A 14,916-nucleotide genomic window follows, 5' to 3' on the forward strand; every position below is an offset into this window, starting at 1 on the left:
ACTTGACCTAATGGGCAATGTCCTTAAGAAATAGTTTGGGTTTTTTCCTGTACACTAAGTTGAAATCAACACCTTCAATTTTGTAGTAATATTGGATGGGAGCATTGTGTCCAGTGAATAACATTAATAGGTGCTTTAGTTCACTAATTAGAGGCAGACAGAAACCCAGAATTTGATATTTTTAAAAAAGGTAGCATTTGATATGGAAACAAGCAATTCGAACTTTGATTGGAAAAATCTGGCAGCCATTGAAGTACTGTAAGTCAGATTCCAAATATTTTAGACTTTCCCTATGATAATATTAAAGGCATGAATTCCAAGTAAATTTTCTGATGAAACCTCATTTTTGCAGAATTTGCTTGTATTTCCTTATTGACATCCACTGTCCTTGACATGTCTTCTCCTTTTAAGGAGCAATGACTAGCTTCCTGAGCTGGACTGATTAACGGAAATTTATTGTTCTCCTAATTATTTTCTTTAAATAATAATTAATTTAAACTTTAAAGGTCTGTAAAGTACTTCAATTAACTTTTTGTGTGCTGCAAAGTGAATTTAACATTGGGGAAAAGTGCTGAACCTATAGACCTGTTATAGCATGAGCAGCAAAGGTAGCATATCAGATCTCCACCACTGCCTTTGCCATCTATTTAAACTCTGACCTACATAAAAAAACCACTGTGGTGAGTTCACCTTAGCTGAATGCCAGGTGCCCACCAATTGCTCTATCATTCCCCTGTTCAGCAGGACAGGGCAGGGAGAAAATAAGATGAAAAAAACCTCATGGGTCAAAATAAAGGCAGTTTAATAAAGCAAAAGCAAAGGCTCACGCACAGAATCAAAAGAAAACAAAAGATGTTATTCTCTACGTCCCATCAACAGGCGATGTCCAACCGCTTGCTGGAAAGCAGGTCTTCAGTATGCATCGTGGTTGCTCTGGAAGGCAAAGATCATCATAAAAAGTGTCGCCTCTCGTCCTTTCTCTTAGCTTTTATTGCTGAGCCGACATATGGTATGCAATATGCCTTTGGCCAGTTTTGGTCAGCTGTCCTGGTTATGGCTTCTCACAAGATCTTGTCCACCCTCATCCGGCTGGTGAGGGGGTGTGTTGGACTCTGTGAGTGCTGCTCAGCAGTAGCCAAAACACTGGTGCGTTACCGCCACCTTTCTAGCTCCGAAAGCACAGCAACTCCATCCCCACCATACCGAACACAACTACTGCAAAAAAACTAATTCAGACCAACTGATTCTTTATTCAAGGGAGTTCTTTCTGAGCTAATATAATGTTGATTTGGGTGTGTGTTTACATACCTACTACATATAAGTGTGTTTCATGTGTACATGTGTATGAACTTTATATGGATACATTTAAATATGAGTTGCCTGTGAGATAGTCTCCTGTCTTCAAAGCAGTGAAAATGAGCTTGTGCTTTCAGTCAACATAAACTGCATATTGGCCACAGTCTTATGAACTTCCTTTGCACAAACTTGATTTTTTCTTAACAAGACTGTCAATCTGGTTTTGTATATTGATTTACTTAAGCTACATCATAAACCATATTCGTTTGACATGCAGTGGTATGCTGTAAACAAACTAAATAATTTTAGGTAGATAATTAAGATTATGTCGACATAGTTTTATCTATGTATATGCTGTATATGCTGATTTTAATTTTCAGAATCTCCTGTTCATCAATTTGCCTCAGACAGTGCAGAAGCCTTATGTGCTCTCCTAAGCTATGCTTATTGAATGCAGCAGTCTCAGTAGTATATGCATTACATTTCTAATGATAATGCACAACTAGAAAAAGAGAATGGAAGAATTAAGGGATGTCATTCAGATAAATTATTTTTTTATGATAACTTCAAGAGGAAACTTTTAGCCTTGTCTAATTTATGTAGCCATAAAGGAATGCTAGGATTTTCTTTGTTTTTTATGTGTGCAAAAATGCATCTGTTTTTCTTTGCAAATCAGAGAGTGTAGTATGCTTTCTTTGAAAAAAAAAAAGTATTTTTCATGTTTAATAGGAGTATATTTTAGAGGTATATAATGTATATGTAATGGCATGTGAAGCATCTATATTTGGACAGCTTTTTCAAATTTTTTAAATTTCATGTAAATAAGCAGATTTATACACACATGTATTAATGTATTTAAGATTTCAGAAAATATTTTTTTAAACCTGTAAAAATAAACAGAACAGAAAAGTCAAGAAATGGAACATAATAGGGCACTAAACATGAAATGTGACCACTCTAAGTGCTATTGATAGCCAAAGAGATTAGTGTGCTTTTAAGCGACCCCCAGTTCTTTGTCACTTCTATTTTTAATTGCCTGCCTGGTGACATTAAAAACTAAGGTTCACTTACTATATTTGATTTACATTGACTGTTGAGCTATATTAAGAGTTCTAGATGTGTTGTGCAGAAAGACTGACTCACCATTTTATTTAAGGTTGTCCAGTAATGACTATTTTGCTGTGGCCATTTGGGCTACCTACTTGCAGACTGACATTGTTTTCTTCTCAATTAATAGAAGGGTAGAAATATTAGCTTGGCATTGAAGGAATTAATGGTGCTCAGGGAGTTTTTTGTGACTGCATGTGGTGATAGGAAGGTAATGCATTTAGCACACTGTTCCCAGAGGGGAAAGGAAAACCATCATGTTGCTGGAATAGTCAAATGAAAAGCAGCATTGGGCTTAAATTAGCAAGCAGGTGGTGTCTGAAAAGGAATATGGTGGACTAGTGTCCTGAAAAAAGGGAGAATCACAGGACTTTTAGTCACTAAAATCTCAAGTTCAGATATGTTGGAGCTAATTTTGATATGTACACTTTATTCAGATATTGCTGCAAGAGGTCAGGGATGACCTAGCAGTATGCTAAAAAAAGGTAGAATAGAAGAAGCTGTTAAGGAGGAGGCATGCTTTTGCTATGGACAGAGCTACAGAAAAGATTGTTCTGTGTGTTGACTGGGATAATAGCTGGCAGAGGAGCTGAAGATGCAGTGGTGGTGTGAATCTTTGCCTAGTGTGGGCTGCAGACTAGATGATAGCTGCTCTCCTGTGTCAGTTCATGCTGTAGGACAATCTGTGTGTCATGAAAATGCTGAGAAGTGTGCCACTAACCTTCAGTGGAAGATAAACTATGGGATTTACAAATTCACATTTGTAAATATATATTTATATTTATTTACATGTACCTCTGTAAATTCCACATAGCACTACTGGGGCCGTGAAGGGAGCAAAGTACTTCAGTAATATTGTCCCTGTCTCTCTTATCGTGGGAGAAGAGAACAAGATCCTCTCTGCTTGTTTTGTGCTTGTGCTCTTGTTATGGACATGCTATAGATATTGAATGGTTGCAGCTTTAATAAAATGTTTGTCTGTGATGGAAGTTCTTATAGAACAAGGAAAGATGCTGGCTTGAAGGTAAAACTTTAAGAAGGGAATGCAGCTGGGTCACCCTGGGTATACATCTCCTAAAAGTTTGTCCTTTTAATCAAAATAATGCAAGTGCAATGTATGTATTCAGGTCTAATAGATATTTCTTTTGCTTGTTTAATGACACCTTTTGCAAAGTACTGCAGCTTCATCTAATGCTTATTCTTCTGGTACAGGAGACTAAAATATGACTGCTTTAAAACAAAAACTTTTGGTTGATGATATCCCACTGTTGTGATGTGACAGCTTAAAATGAAGTCTGAATCCCATTTACAACTGGAGAACTTCTTTGAGAAATACTTCAGTTGATCTACAATATTTCCAGGTTTTTCTGATGAGTGAATACTGTGCAGCTCTCAGATTTGATATGGTGGCAGAAAATGATCTGTTACACAGTAACAGATTACACAGTAATGCAGTTTATCCTATTGCAGTGCTGATGGAGCCAGATAGGTGGAAGATTTGTGGTCTGATATTTATTTTTAGTTCTATAGAAACACAAGCTCTGAGTTCACAAAATTTCATGAATATCAAACTTTGTATTTTGTGTCCAATACTCCAGTGAGGAACACTGTTCATGTGTCAGCTGATAGCCTTGCAATACTAAGACTAACAATAAGCATCATAGAAAATATCTCAGTATTGATACCAAACAAGAGGTACTTTCAGAAATAAATGCTCAATAATTAAGTAATATTGTTTATAATTTAAATTTTTAAAATGCATTATCCTGACTTGCTCAAATGAGTGGCTGCTTGGTAGTACTACAGAGTTCCAAACTCTAGCAAAGTACCAAAATACATCAGTGTTCTTCAGCTACATGCAGATTTCAGAACTTTCCAATAAACACCATTAGTAGAATACAATATATCCCTGCTTAAATTTGGTGGAGTAAAGTATAATATAAACTTTATTCCACTGCTGTTACATGAACAGATGGTAGCTCAGGCTGACTGCCAAAAGACTGTCTCATCCGTGAATACTTTTCATATGTTCAGTGTCGTATGCTTGCTTCATTAAAAAGAATATTAAATGATTCACATTTGGTGTGAACAGTGCTTGGAAGGCATTCCTAGCAAAGGATGAACTTTGGAATAGCTGTTCTGTTCACAGAACTGCTCCCATAGTGTTAGATGATATAGATAATACTACTGGAAAGGTTTCTGCACTCAAAGCACTAGAAATGGAAAAATATGTCTTGATACATTAGTAATTGAAATAATTAAAAATGTATCAACTATCTAAATTGAACAGATTTGTGTTTTAATATTTCTCAGGAATCTGTAACTATCTCTTAGGCCTTGTGTTCAACAAGCAAGCTGGAGTCAGTAACTTGGCAAGGCCATTCCAAAGCCTGACTCTTGAAACATAACCTGGGGACTGTAGGATGAGCTGTAGTTACGGGTCTGAGTTGTGGTTCTCAGACAGTGAAGGCTGGTGGTATAAGCTTACTGCAATTCAGAATGTGGGTCGGATGTGTGTAAGAATTTGTCTTAGAGACTGTAAAGTTGACAATTTTTCCACAAATTTGGTCTCAATTGTTATAATTCATTCTCACAATTACGCATGGGAAGGGATGGTTTTTTATATTGAATATAATGAATCAACTAATGATCACCTTTAGCCAGAAAATACAGGTAACAAAAGTTCACTTTAAGTCCTGAACAATCCAGGGCATTTGGGGAGCTAAAATGAATTCACTGGTTAAAGTTGTAAGATGTGATGACAGAATTCAGCCTCGCTGCTAAGATGCACCACCCAATAATTTTGCAGTGAAATTGAAGTGTGCAGCAAATGTGGGTCAAAGGATTCTGGGCCAAGAGTACCTCTTGTGTAGTTTTGTTCTTTAGAAGCCCCCAGTACTCTTTTTGAACTGAAATCCACCCACTCCTCATGGCACTCTCTGTAAGCCTTATCAACTTCCCACCCCCATTTTTTACATTCAGTAATTTCTCATGTCGTGTCCAGTAATTCCTCATGTGTTGTGCAGTTAGCCAAACATCTGGCATAGCTGTCTGTCTGCCTACTGTAACACTTGCCTTCATTACTGAATCTGAAACTTAACTGACAGGGTGGAAATGCTGCTGAACAGAAGAGAGTCCAGCTGAAGCAGTTTCCACTTACACACAGTATCTACTTTATGACTTTATTGACATTTGTCTTTTTTGTGAAGTAGTGCTATTTGATCAGATATGTAGAAATACCCCAGTTCCTGAAAATCTGTAGCTGCCATAGGCATAACAAGATGGTTTTATAAAGCTGCTACAGATAGTTTGCCAAAATAACAAAGCGTTGGACCATGACACGGGTGTTAAACCATAGTGAGCAGGAAGATCCTTTGTTAATGGTTACACTGCTGAGACTGGAAGAGTAGAGGAAACTCTAAGTGTAATACTAACCTTGCTACTATTCAGTCTCCCTGCCGTTCTAGGTGCTGGTGCTTTGTAGTGTCATAATTGTCAGCTTGTCATATTCCTCTGTGAATGTGAAGCAAATACCTTTGTCAGGTTTGCATATTTCTCTCTTTCCTCGTTAACTGCTTGTTAACTCATTCTGCATTTTTTTATTCTTTTTTTGTTGTTGACAAAGGTAGGAAGACACCTGATGGAGAGGTTCTGTTTTTTTCTGCTCCAGGCTCATGAAGTCCTATGAAGACCTGTGATTTATACAACTCCCCACTCAGGCTTTTTATGGTTCAAAGTTATCTTCAATGCAATTAAAGAATAAGAACCTGAGGATCAATTTAGTTTCTTTTGTGTGTTCTCATAGCAGCAGTCATTTTGCCATTACAAAAACCATTTATATTCATGTAATTCATGTATTCATTGCTTGAAATTAATAGCATGGTTTCCATGACTTATTCCATTTCCTTGTTTCATTCGGTGTCATGTTTTCTGCAGAAGTTGACAGCACGAATATCCTGTCAGATCATTATTATTAATATTAGCAGTTTATCTAATTTACACAATTTCTTTACACTTTAGGAACATATTAAGAAGTAATATAGCCTGGCCAACTTGTCAAGTTACAGAGCAAAACATTGTGCTGCGCTTAGCATGGAAGGTGTCTTCAGTAATATGTAAGGACAATTCAGAAGGAAAATGAAAATATCTAGTTAGTTTTGATGAATCGTATTGCTTGGTTTATTAATGAAATGAACTACATCTCTAAAAAATTCTCAAATCGGTACAGATTGTGTGAATTAGAGCTTTTTGATGTCATGATTAACAACTATTGTCACATTTGCTGAAGTTTTTCTACAGGTAATTATAGCATGCACCTGAAATCTCAGACTTCAGAAACACAGGAGGTATTCCACGGGAAGTGTCAATACAGCTGCACGTTTTTCACACATATATTTTCAGACTATATATATATATATCTATAACATTTTTTTTTTTCCAGACTGAAGTTCTTCAGACTTTGGGTGAACATTGTGAAGGATTATATGTTATACCTCTCCGTTGACTCTTCCCTCTCTGTAGTCTTGTCTGCTGGAGAAACACTTAGGCACCATCATTTTCTTTTGTGGAGAGCAATGTAATCTAACACTCAGTGAAAAAGACCAGTTAATTAGCATGTTGTAATTAGATCTCAATATACAAATGTGAAACTGTAATTAATATAAATAGCAATGGTTACATGCATTTAGACCATTCTCCCATGCTTGACAGCGTCTGGTAATGGATGTGAAGGAAGGACTATAAAACCAGTGAAAAATTACATGTAGCTGCACTCTCCTACTCTCCAGTGACTTGTGGCATAGGAACTCCTGAGGCAGGGGTGAGTTTTTGTATCTATCGGTTGGGGTTTTTTCCCCTTGAATCTGTCAAGGTGCTTTTTGAACCAGTCTGCCAGTACTTGAGGCAAGTGCCTGAGGATCCATCCCCAGTTTACTTTGTGCTTCCAGAACAAGAAGAGAACACTCTTTGCAGAAAGCACCAGAAAGCTTTGGGAGTCTTTGTCATAAAATTAAGTGAACACAAGAAGCTTGGCTAGGCTAAAGTAACTGGACAAATTGACAGTAAAAGAAGCTGAAGTGCTGGTAAACACACTTCTAACTTAAGTATTTAAGCAGCAAATCACTACAAGATAAGAGTCCTGGAAAATATTACACTTACCTTCTACTTAATTTTTTGAAGACAACTGGAGGTTGTGTGGAATGCCAGGCTAGGTGAACCTCTGATCTGACTTAGAATATTAGCAGGGGGTATAATCCTACCAAAAAAGACCATGAAGGCAGTTGTTCACTGTCCTGGTTGTATAGGGCCCTGTCACTCAGTCTGACCTTCTTCCACCACCTTCTTTTCCAGGCTGGTGGTTAGAATTAAGTATAATCCTTCTTCTGCACAAGGTATTCCATATTTAAGATCTCATGGTGTCCTCTGTCTTTTATTTTTCTCCTAAATTATCTTATTTTCAAGAGGGGCATGGAAAAATGAAAAATACATGAATTATTAGTCATGCAGTCAGTGGAAAAATAAAGCCTGAAGTGGAAACTAGGGAAGAAATAGCCTTGAATAAACTCTCTACAGATTGCTCTTCAGTCAGTATTAGATAAGTGGACATTGGCAGCTGTTAGAGGTACTGGGAGAAGCATGCATTAAAAATCTGCTATTAGGTGTACCAATGACATATTTATTCACTAATCCAGCAGGAATTCACACCATAATATGCTGTGGAATTTAGCCTTTTTACTTCTTTTAATGTAATTATCAGAACTGGTAACTAGCCCTTAAACTTCCAGATATGTTGTATATTAAGAAAACACTTTCAGGGAAGCACTTAGTTGGACCTAATGCCACTTCTGCTGTAAGAACTACTAAAAGCAATGGAGACTCTATATTAAGTAGATTTCAATCTTGACTGGTTTATCTGATTTTCAACAGGCAAAAGTGAAACTGAAGACCATACTGCAGTCTGTCTGCTGATGTATAACAGTTAGGTATCTAATGAGCACTTGAGTTAATACTCATTTAAAATACAGATAAAATAACATGTTGAAAAAAGTGTTCTCTTATTAGCATGTTATGTTTATTTAATACTGTTCTATATTAATTTCCTTTATGAAGTGTATTATTTGTGTTCACACAAGTTAGTAGGTCTTATAGAATAGGTAAATTAGGTGGGGATATTCTTTTTTAATGACATTTTGAAAGGATACCAAATGTACAGAACCCAGTCAAAATACTCTATTCACCTTTCCTTAAGTATGCTTATTAAAGAGATGTATTCTGTTCTTGTTTTCCTGCTTTCAAAAGAAAAGGATAACATATGCTGTCTGTCAGGAGATGAAACAGGAGGAATGATAGACCAATTTCTGCCATGGTACAGAAATCTAATTAGAATCTCTCAAGCTTTAGGCAGCTTTGGTATGCCAGGAGAAGTTTTGCACAGACCTGTGTAAGCAAACATTCCTTTAAGTATAAGGAATAACCATCCTAAAAATGTTTCAATACAAGGATAAGTTTTGCTGGGTAGGTGCTTATATGCCTTCTTAATTTCTTCATAATAGTTAGTATGGGGCTCTGTTATAGATTTGTGCTAGAAACAGTACAATTTATTTAAATTTCTTTTTTAATTTTCCTTTTAATTACCTTTATTATCATTATAATTATACTTTGTTTGACTTCAAGTATAAAACTGTTCTTATATCAACTCACAAGTTTTCGCACTTTTACCCTTCCAATTCATCTTCCCCCACCCTGCTGTGGAGGACAGTGAGCAAACAGCTATGTGGCACTAAGTCCCTGGGTAGGGTTAAAACATGACATGTCCTTAAACTATTTCTTACCTAAAGCATTCACTATTACTGCTCACAAAACTTCTTTTGAGTGAAAGAATGGGAAATGCCGAGATATCGTCAAGGGATTTTACAGGGCAGGGAGTTCTGATAACTTACCTCTTAGCTCATTACCAGGTAGACAGTCACTCTGGTTTTGATACAGAGAAAGTAGATGCAGGGTTGTTTGTTTGTGGGTTTTTTGTTTGTTTGTTTTTGTGTTGGGTTTTTTTTTGTTGGTTTTGTTTGTTTGGTTGGTTGGGTTTTTTAACTCTGAGGAAATCTGGCCTTCCAGGTCTCAGTAAAAGTTTTGGAGACTGAATATGCTTGTAACTGCTCCACATCTGTCATCATCTATACTGGTAGGGCTGCTGTTGCCTGGCTTTTGCTGGCACTAGTACAGAAGGGGTCAGACATCATTGCTTTGTTTGACAGCATAAAACTCTGCTTTTAATGCTAAATCTGCAGTCCAGCTTTAAAACTAGTTGAAGCCTAAGCTTTCTGGTCTACATATGCCATGACATGAAAACTGACAATCAGCCTTTTAGGGAGAAAATGTTTTCTGGAAAAAAGTCTTGATCAAGTTGTGTTACCTGTGAAATCCAGGTGTCAGTAGGCAGGCTGATGGAGCAAATCTCTTATATTTCACATTGCTCACTGTCCCAGCTAAGTGAGGTTGTTCTTCCTTTCTGCTCCCATGACACCTCCTAGTCATGGAACTGGTATCCTTACAAAGAATAGTAATTTGGCTTTTATGTTTCATTATGCTATGTTTCCTCACTCTTTCCTACTTTTTGCATAACAACAGGATATAACTAGTTATCTAGCTCATGGTGTCAGTATTGAACAGGGAAAACTGCCATGAAACATGATGAACTAATGGTCTGCTTCGCTGGAAACTGACACTCAAAGGAAAGACTTGAGAAACCTCTGACACTTTGGAACTATGAATACCTCACCCTGATATTTGATGCCTACCAGAGTATGAGTCTGATGGGAAGCTTGGACATGGGGAAATTTTTAGCATGGGTCATGATGATTTTTATCTGATTTCTTGCCCTGATAATGATTTTCTTTGCCCTGTATGCAGAGTAAAGAACATATCATGAAAATATATAATGTTTCTCTGTATTCTCCTGCCAAATGAATCTCTATATAGCTTCCAAGACAGTATTTCAGCACAAGAGGTTTGTGTTTGTAAAACTTAAATTTATCATATCCATTTCAAATTTACTAACTTTTACTTCTAATCTAGGATACATTCTAGCATCTTGTAATCTAACCAAAACCAGGTAACTAAGAAAGATTCAATGTTTCTTATGAAAATACGAAATACAAGACATATTATTGGCAAACAAATATGCTAAATAGCCCTTCCAGAGTAGGAAGTTGTTTAGTTCAGTCTTAATAGTTAACTTTACCAAAGAGCCTCCAGACTATCTTGTTCTCCCCAGCTGCCCCTTTCCGTGAAGGCATTCCTTCCTCTTATCTTCAGTTCAGTATTTATGATGTCCATGTTGGACTTTGATGTTCTGCACATAGAGGAGATGAGCAATCATTACTCGATGCTTTTCCAGGGTTACATCCTTACAGGTATGGAAAGTGTCTAGTCCTCACCAAGGGAAGCTGCATAGGTCATTGCTTGTTAATGAGCAACTGCAGAGTGCAGAGGCTTCTTTGCTTATCTCAGGAGGTGGGTTGAACTACCTGTTTACCAAATGCATTTTTCTTACCTTTAAAGAGTATGTGCAATGCATCATCTATAGAGACTTTGTGTCTTATACGCTATGATGAATATACAGTCAAGATGAATACAAATACCTGGATCAATAGGTGTTGTACATTGGTATTTATACAGCGCAGTTGTAGTTACAGGACAGTTTTTGCACTGAATGAAGGATCCATTTTTTTTGCTGTTAAATTATCTTGGCAATGTCCTGCTTTCTGACAGCCTTCCTTGCCTTCATTTGTCTACAGAAGCTGGAGGACAGCATATGGCAATGTCACAGAGAAGTTTCTTCCTTCCACCAATCACAAAGTGGTTTGGGAAGCTTTTTCTCCTTATTCTCTTTTCCTGTATACTCCATAAATATGCTTTTTACTTCCTGTTTATGATGTAGGTTCAATAGACAGATACATGAACATGCCTTCTATCTTACTGTGCTTTTCGAAACTAGTTGGCCTCCCTTTAATGGCATACATTTGAATATATTTACAGTCTGATTTTTACTTTTCAGAGGCTTCTCTGCTGTGTTGATTTACAGTGTTGATTTGTATGTATGTTTTTTTTGAATTTCAAGTATGTAGGAACTCTGAACATGAGAAATCTGCCTTAATGCTTCCTAAATTGTTCAGCAAATTTGTTTCCATCAGCTGGGGATAAGCCAGCAAAGGACAGGAAGTGGTGAATTAGGAAAGGAATTTAACATGACATTAGATGGTTATCTAATTATTAGATATGGTTATTCTGCATAACTAAACAATCTAGAACTTCTGTAGGTAAACATTTCAGGTCAGATATTTTGGCTTACTCTCCAGGTCTCCTACATGAACAATGTTGACTAGTTGAAAACTAGCACTTCTACTTTGATTTCAGTTTGAAATCACAACTTACTACAAGGTTTATTCCTTCTGAATATCCAGGAAAACAGTTCTATTTCATCAGTTTTAACGCAGTCTAGGGCTCTTAAATTCAGATATTTATTTTTTTAATATTGCTACTTTTGACTGTATGTTTTATGAAACCATGTCAGCTGACTTCCAGAATGCAATTTGACATTTGTATGTAAAAATATTTAGCAATACCTTTAAAGTTAAAAAAAGAAAATATAGGTTCTGCATCATACCTATGAAATACAAGTGCAAACTGGTAAGCTAGATACTTCCACATAGTTCATAAATTGTTCAGAACTGCAATAGCTGGTTCTTAATGAAAAATAAAAAGCTTGTCTTCTTTACAACAAAGAGTTTTGGAGTCTTCTTTAATTTTTGTGACTTTTGAGCTGAAATAAAATTTAGGTTTCTGCTAAAAGAGTGTTGCAATGAGCTAGTACAATCAATGATAATTTAAATTAAAATTAAGCAGAACCAATAAAGAACCATCAAAAGGTCTTAAACTAGCATGTGAAGATTCTGAACTACGTTAGAACCTTTCTGCTAGAATTTGGGGCAAGAAATTGAGTATAATTTTTATTCCAAGAAAAGGTGACTCTTTTCAAGCCAGATAAAATGAACTGATCATAAGCTTTTACTTCTTTACTCGTTAGTCTTCTGAACTACCAAACAATAATCCAACTATGTAGCTCAGTAAGGTAAGCTAGTTATGGTTAAGCATGCATAGGAATAACATTAGTATCATATTGAGACATAGGAGGAATGATCAGTTTCCTTCTTAACAGCCTTTTGCTCTATCAATAGAAGGAGGGAAGAAATTGCACTACAACTTACTGTACTTGTTTAACTTTTAAAAATATGTTTTAATTTATATACGCAATTATCTGAAAGGTGTTAGCTTGGACAAAAAGTTCTTTCTTTTGAATTAAATACATGTGGATAATGGTTTTCTGTGATTAGAGGTTCAAGGTTTATGCTATCAAAGGAATTTCTAAAGGTAGCGTGATTATGGTATTTCTGATTTTTTTTTTTTTTTTAATTTATGAAATATGTTTCAAATAAAATTCTATTTTTTTCCAGAATGTTCTGAACATGTTACTGTGGGAAATGACAGCTATACATAGTCCTTTGAGTTACTCTAAATTGTGACTTAGGGAATTTCTTGCCTCATCTTCTAAAGCCTTTTTTAATTCCATGCCCCATGAATGAGAGTAGGCTTTCAGTCTAGACATTCAATGTTCTACACTTTCTATAAAATACTTCTAGAAATAGATTTTATGGCTTTCAAATTATATGCAAATGTATCATAATGTTTAATTTATTTAGTATTTATATACTATTTTTTTGAATGTTAATTTTTAGTGTTGTCAAAACTTGAAAAAGTCTTTTAGTCCTCTGGTTGACTATCTAAGTATTAAGATAACTACGCAGTTTTTTTGACTTAGAATGCCTATAGAACACATGTTAAGCTTTGGTAACATGATAGGTTTCCGAGTCCTTTGCTCCTAATTTTTGAAATAATTTATCAAGTATCTTTACAACTATATAATTTTTCATACGAATTCCTAAGCTAGAATCGTTGTGATTAGAGTTTAACTTTATGCAGAATTAACTGTAGGACTTCTTTATATTTGGATTGTTTCACTTAAAGCACCTTTTACTAAAACATTAATTGTTTTATTAAATAGTTACTAAGGTTGTGGTAGATGAATTTAAGCAGCTATTTGTCTATATTTTTTTGATCCTTGCTTTCAGGATTTGTTTTCATAGCTTTTATGTTTTACTCTTTGATCTTAGGTACTTCTAGACAACATAACACTTCACACAGATACTTCAGATACTCCTTGAATGAACAACCTAGAACACCACAAATAAAATTTCTCTTTGATGTGCGACAAATGGACAGCTACACTTCAAAAACAAAACTAGTATAGTACTCTGCTGTCATGTAAGAGCCTAAGTGGACATGGTCTGGTTTTGGCATAGGTGATGGATGCTTATTAAATGTCATGATAATACTATGAGAAGGGAGTGCCAGCACAGTTGGGCTCAAAATGGTGTTGACAAACTGAGAAATGTGAGGGTAAGTTGTGTGCTGTTTCAGAAAGGGGAATAACAAAGCAGAGATAACCAGACATGCAAATGCATGGTGCAGAACAATTGCTCAGGTTTGTAGAGGAGACCTGTAGACTTGTTTGATTAGTGAACTGAATATGCTGCAGCTACAAGAATCCAGTGGTATACTAGAGGCCTTATGAAAGGGAATTTGGACCCCAGGATTCATGAAATAATACCTACCTCTCCCATGGCAAACTTTATTTGGGGTATTGCACATAATAAAGTATGCACGTAAACTGAAGAGTCCAGAGAATTAGCAGGGATAGTTAATATTGTAAAATTCATAATTTATGAGGAAATAAGTCTTGTTTGACTTAAAAAACCCAAAGATTGAGATTGTCCTTATACGCCAGAAAAGCAAGACAAAAGTGATATCTTGACTTAAATATCCTTATGGCAATTTGAGATACTAGGAAAATGATTTAATCACAACTTTAAGCAAAAATAATGCTTGTAATATGCCTGGGGAGCCTGTGGACTCTGTCCTGGAGGAAGAGGACTTCCAGGAACACTGTAAGTGCAAAACTATTGAGAAGAAAGTCAGTTACCCCAGACTCATTTTCAGTTTATTAAGCTCTTTGCTTAACTTCTGTTTTAATTAGTTGCTTGACCATGGTACCACAAATGACACTTTCATATCTGTCAGGCTTTGTGATTGTTCTGAATTTTCTCCATTAGAAAGAAAAATCTTTGACATTCTGAATGCCAGAACTGGGAGTGCATTTGTAGTGCAATAGTAAAGTAGTGTATAGGGAGTATATCCTACAATTTTTTTTCCTGATATCTATCTGCCTGCCTGCCTGCCTATCTATCTCTCTGTCTCAGGAAAAAATACACTATCTGGGTATAATGTTCAGCTGACTGCCTTTAAGCCTTTTCTCCAGAGATCATTCTTCCCAGTTAAGTTAGCCATTTTGTGCATGGATTGTATTTTTAATTCCAGTTCTGCTGAATAAGAATTTGA

The sequence above is a fragment of the Falco rusticolus genome, chromosome Z (assembly GCF_015220075.1).
Source record: "Falco rusticolus isolate bFalRus1 chromosome Z, bFalRus1.pri, whole genome shotgun sequence".
In the NCBI taxonomy this organism is placed as follows: Eukaryota; Metazoa; Chordata; class Aves; order Falconiformes; family Falconidae; genus Falco; species Falco rusticolus.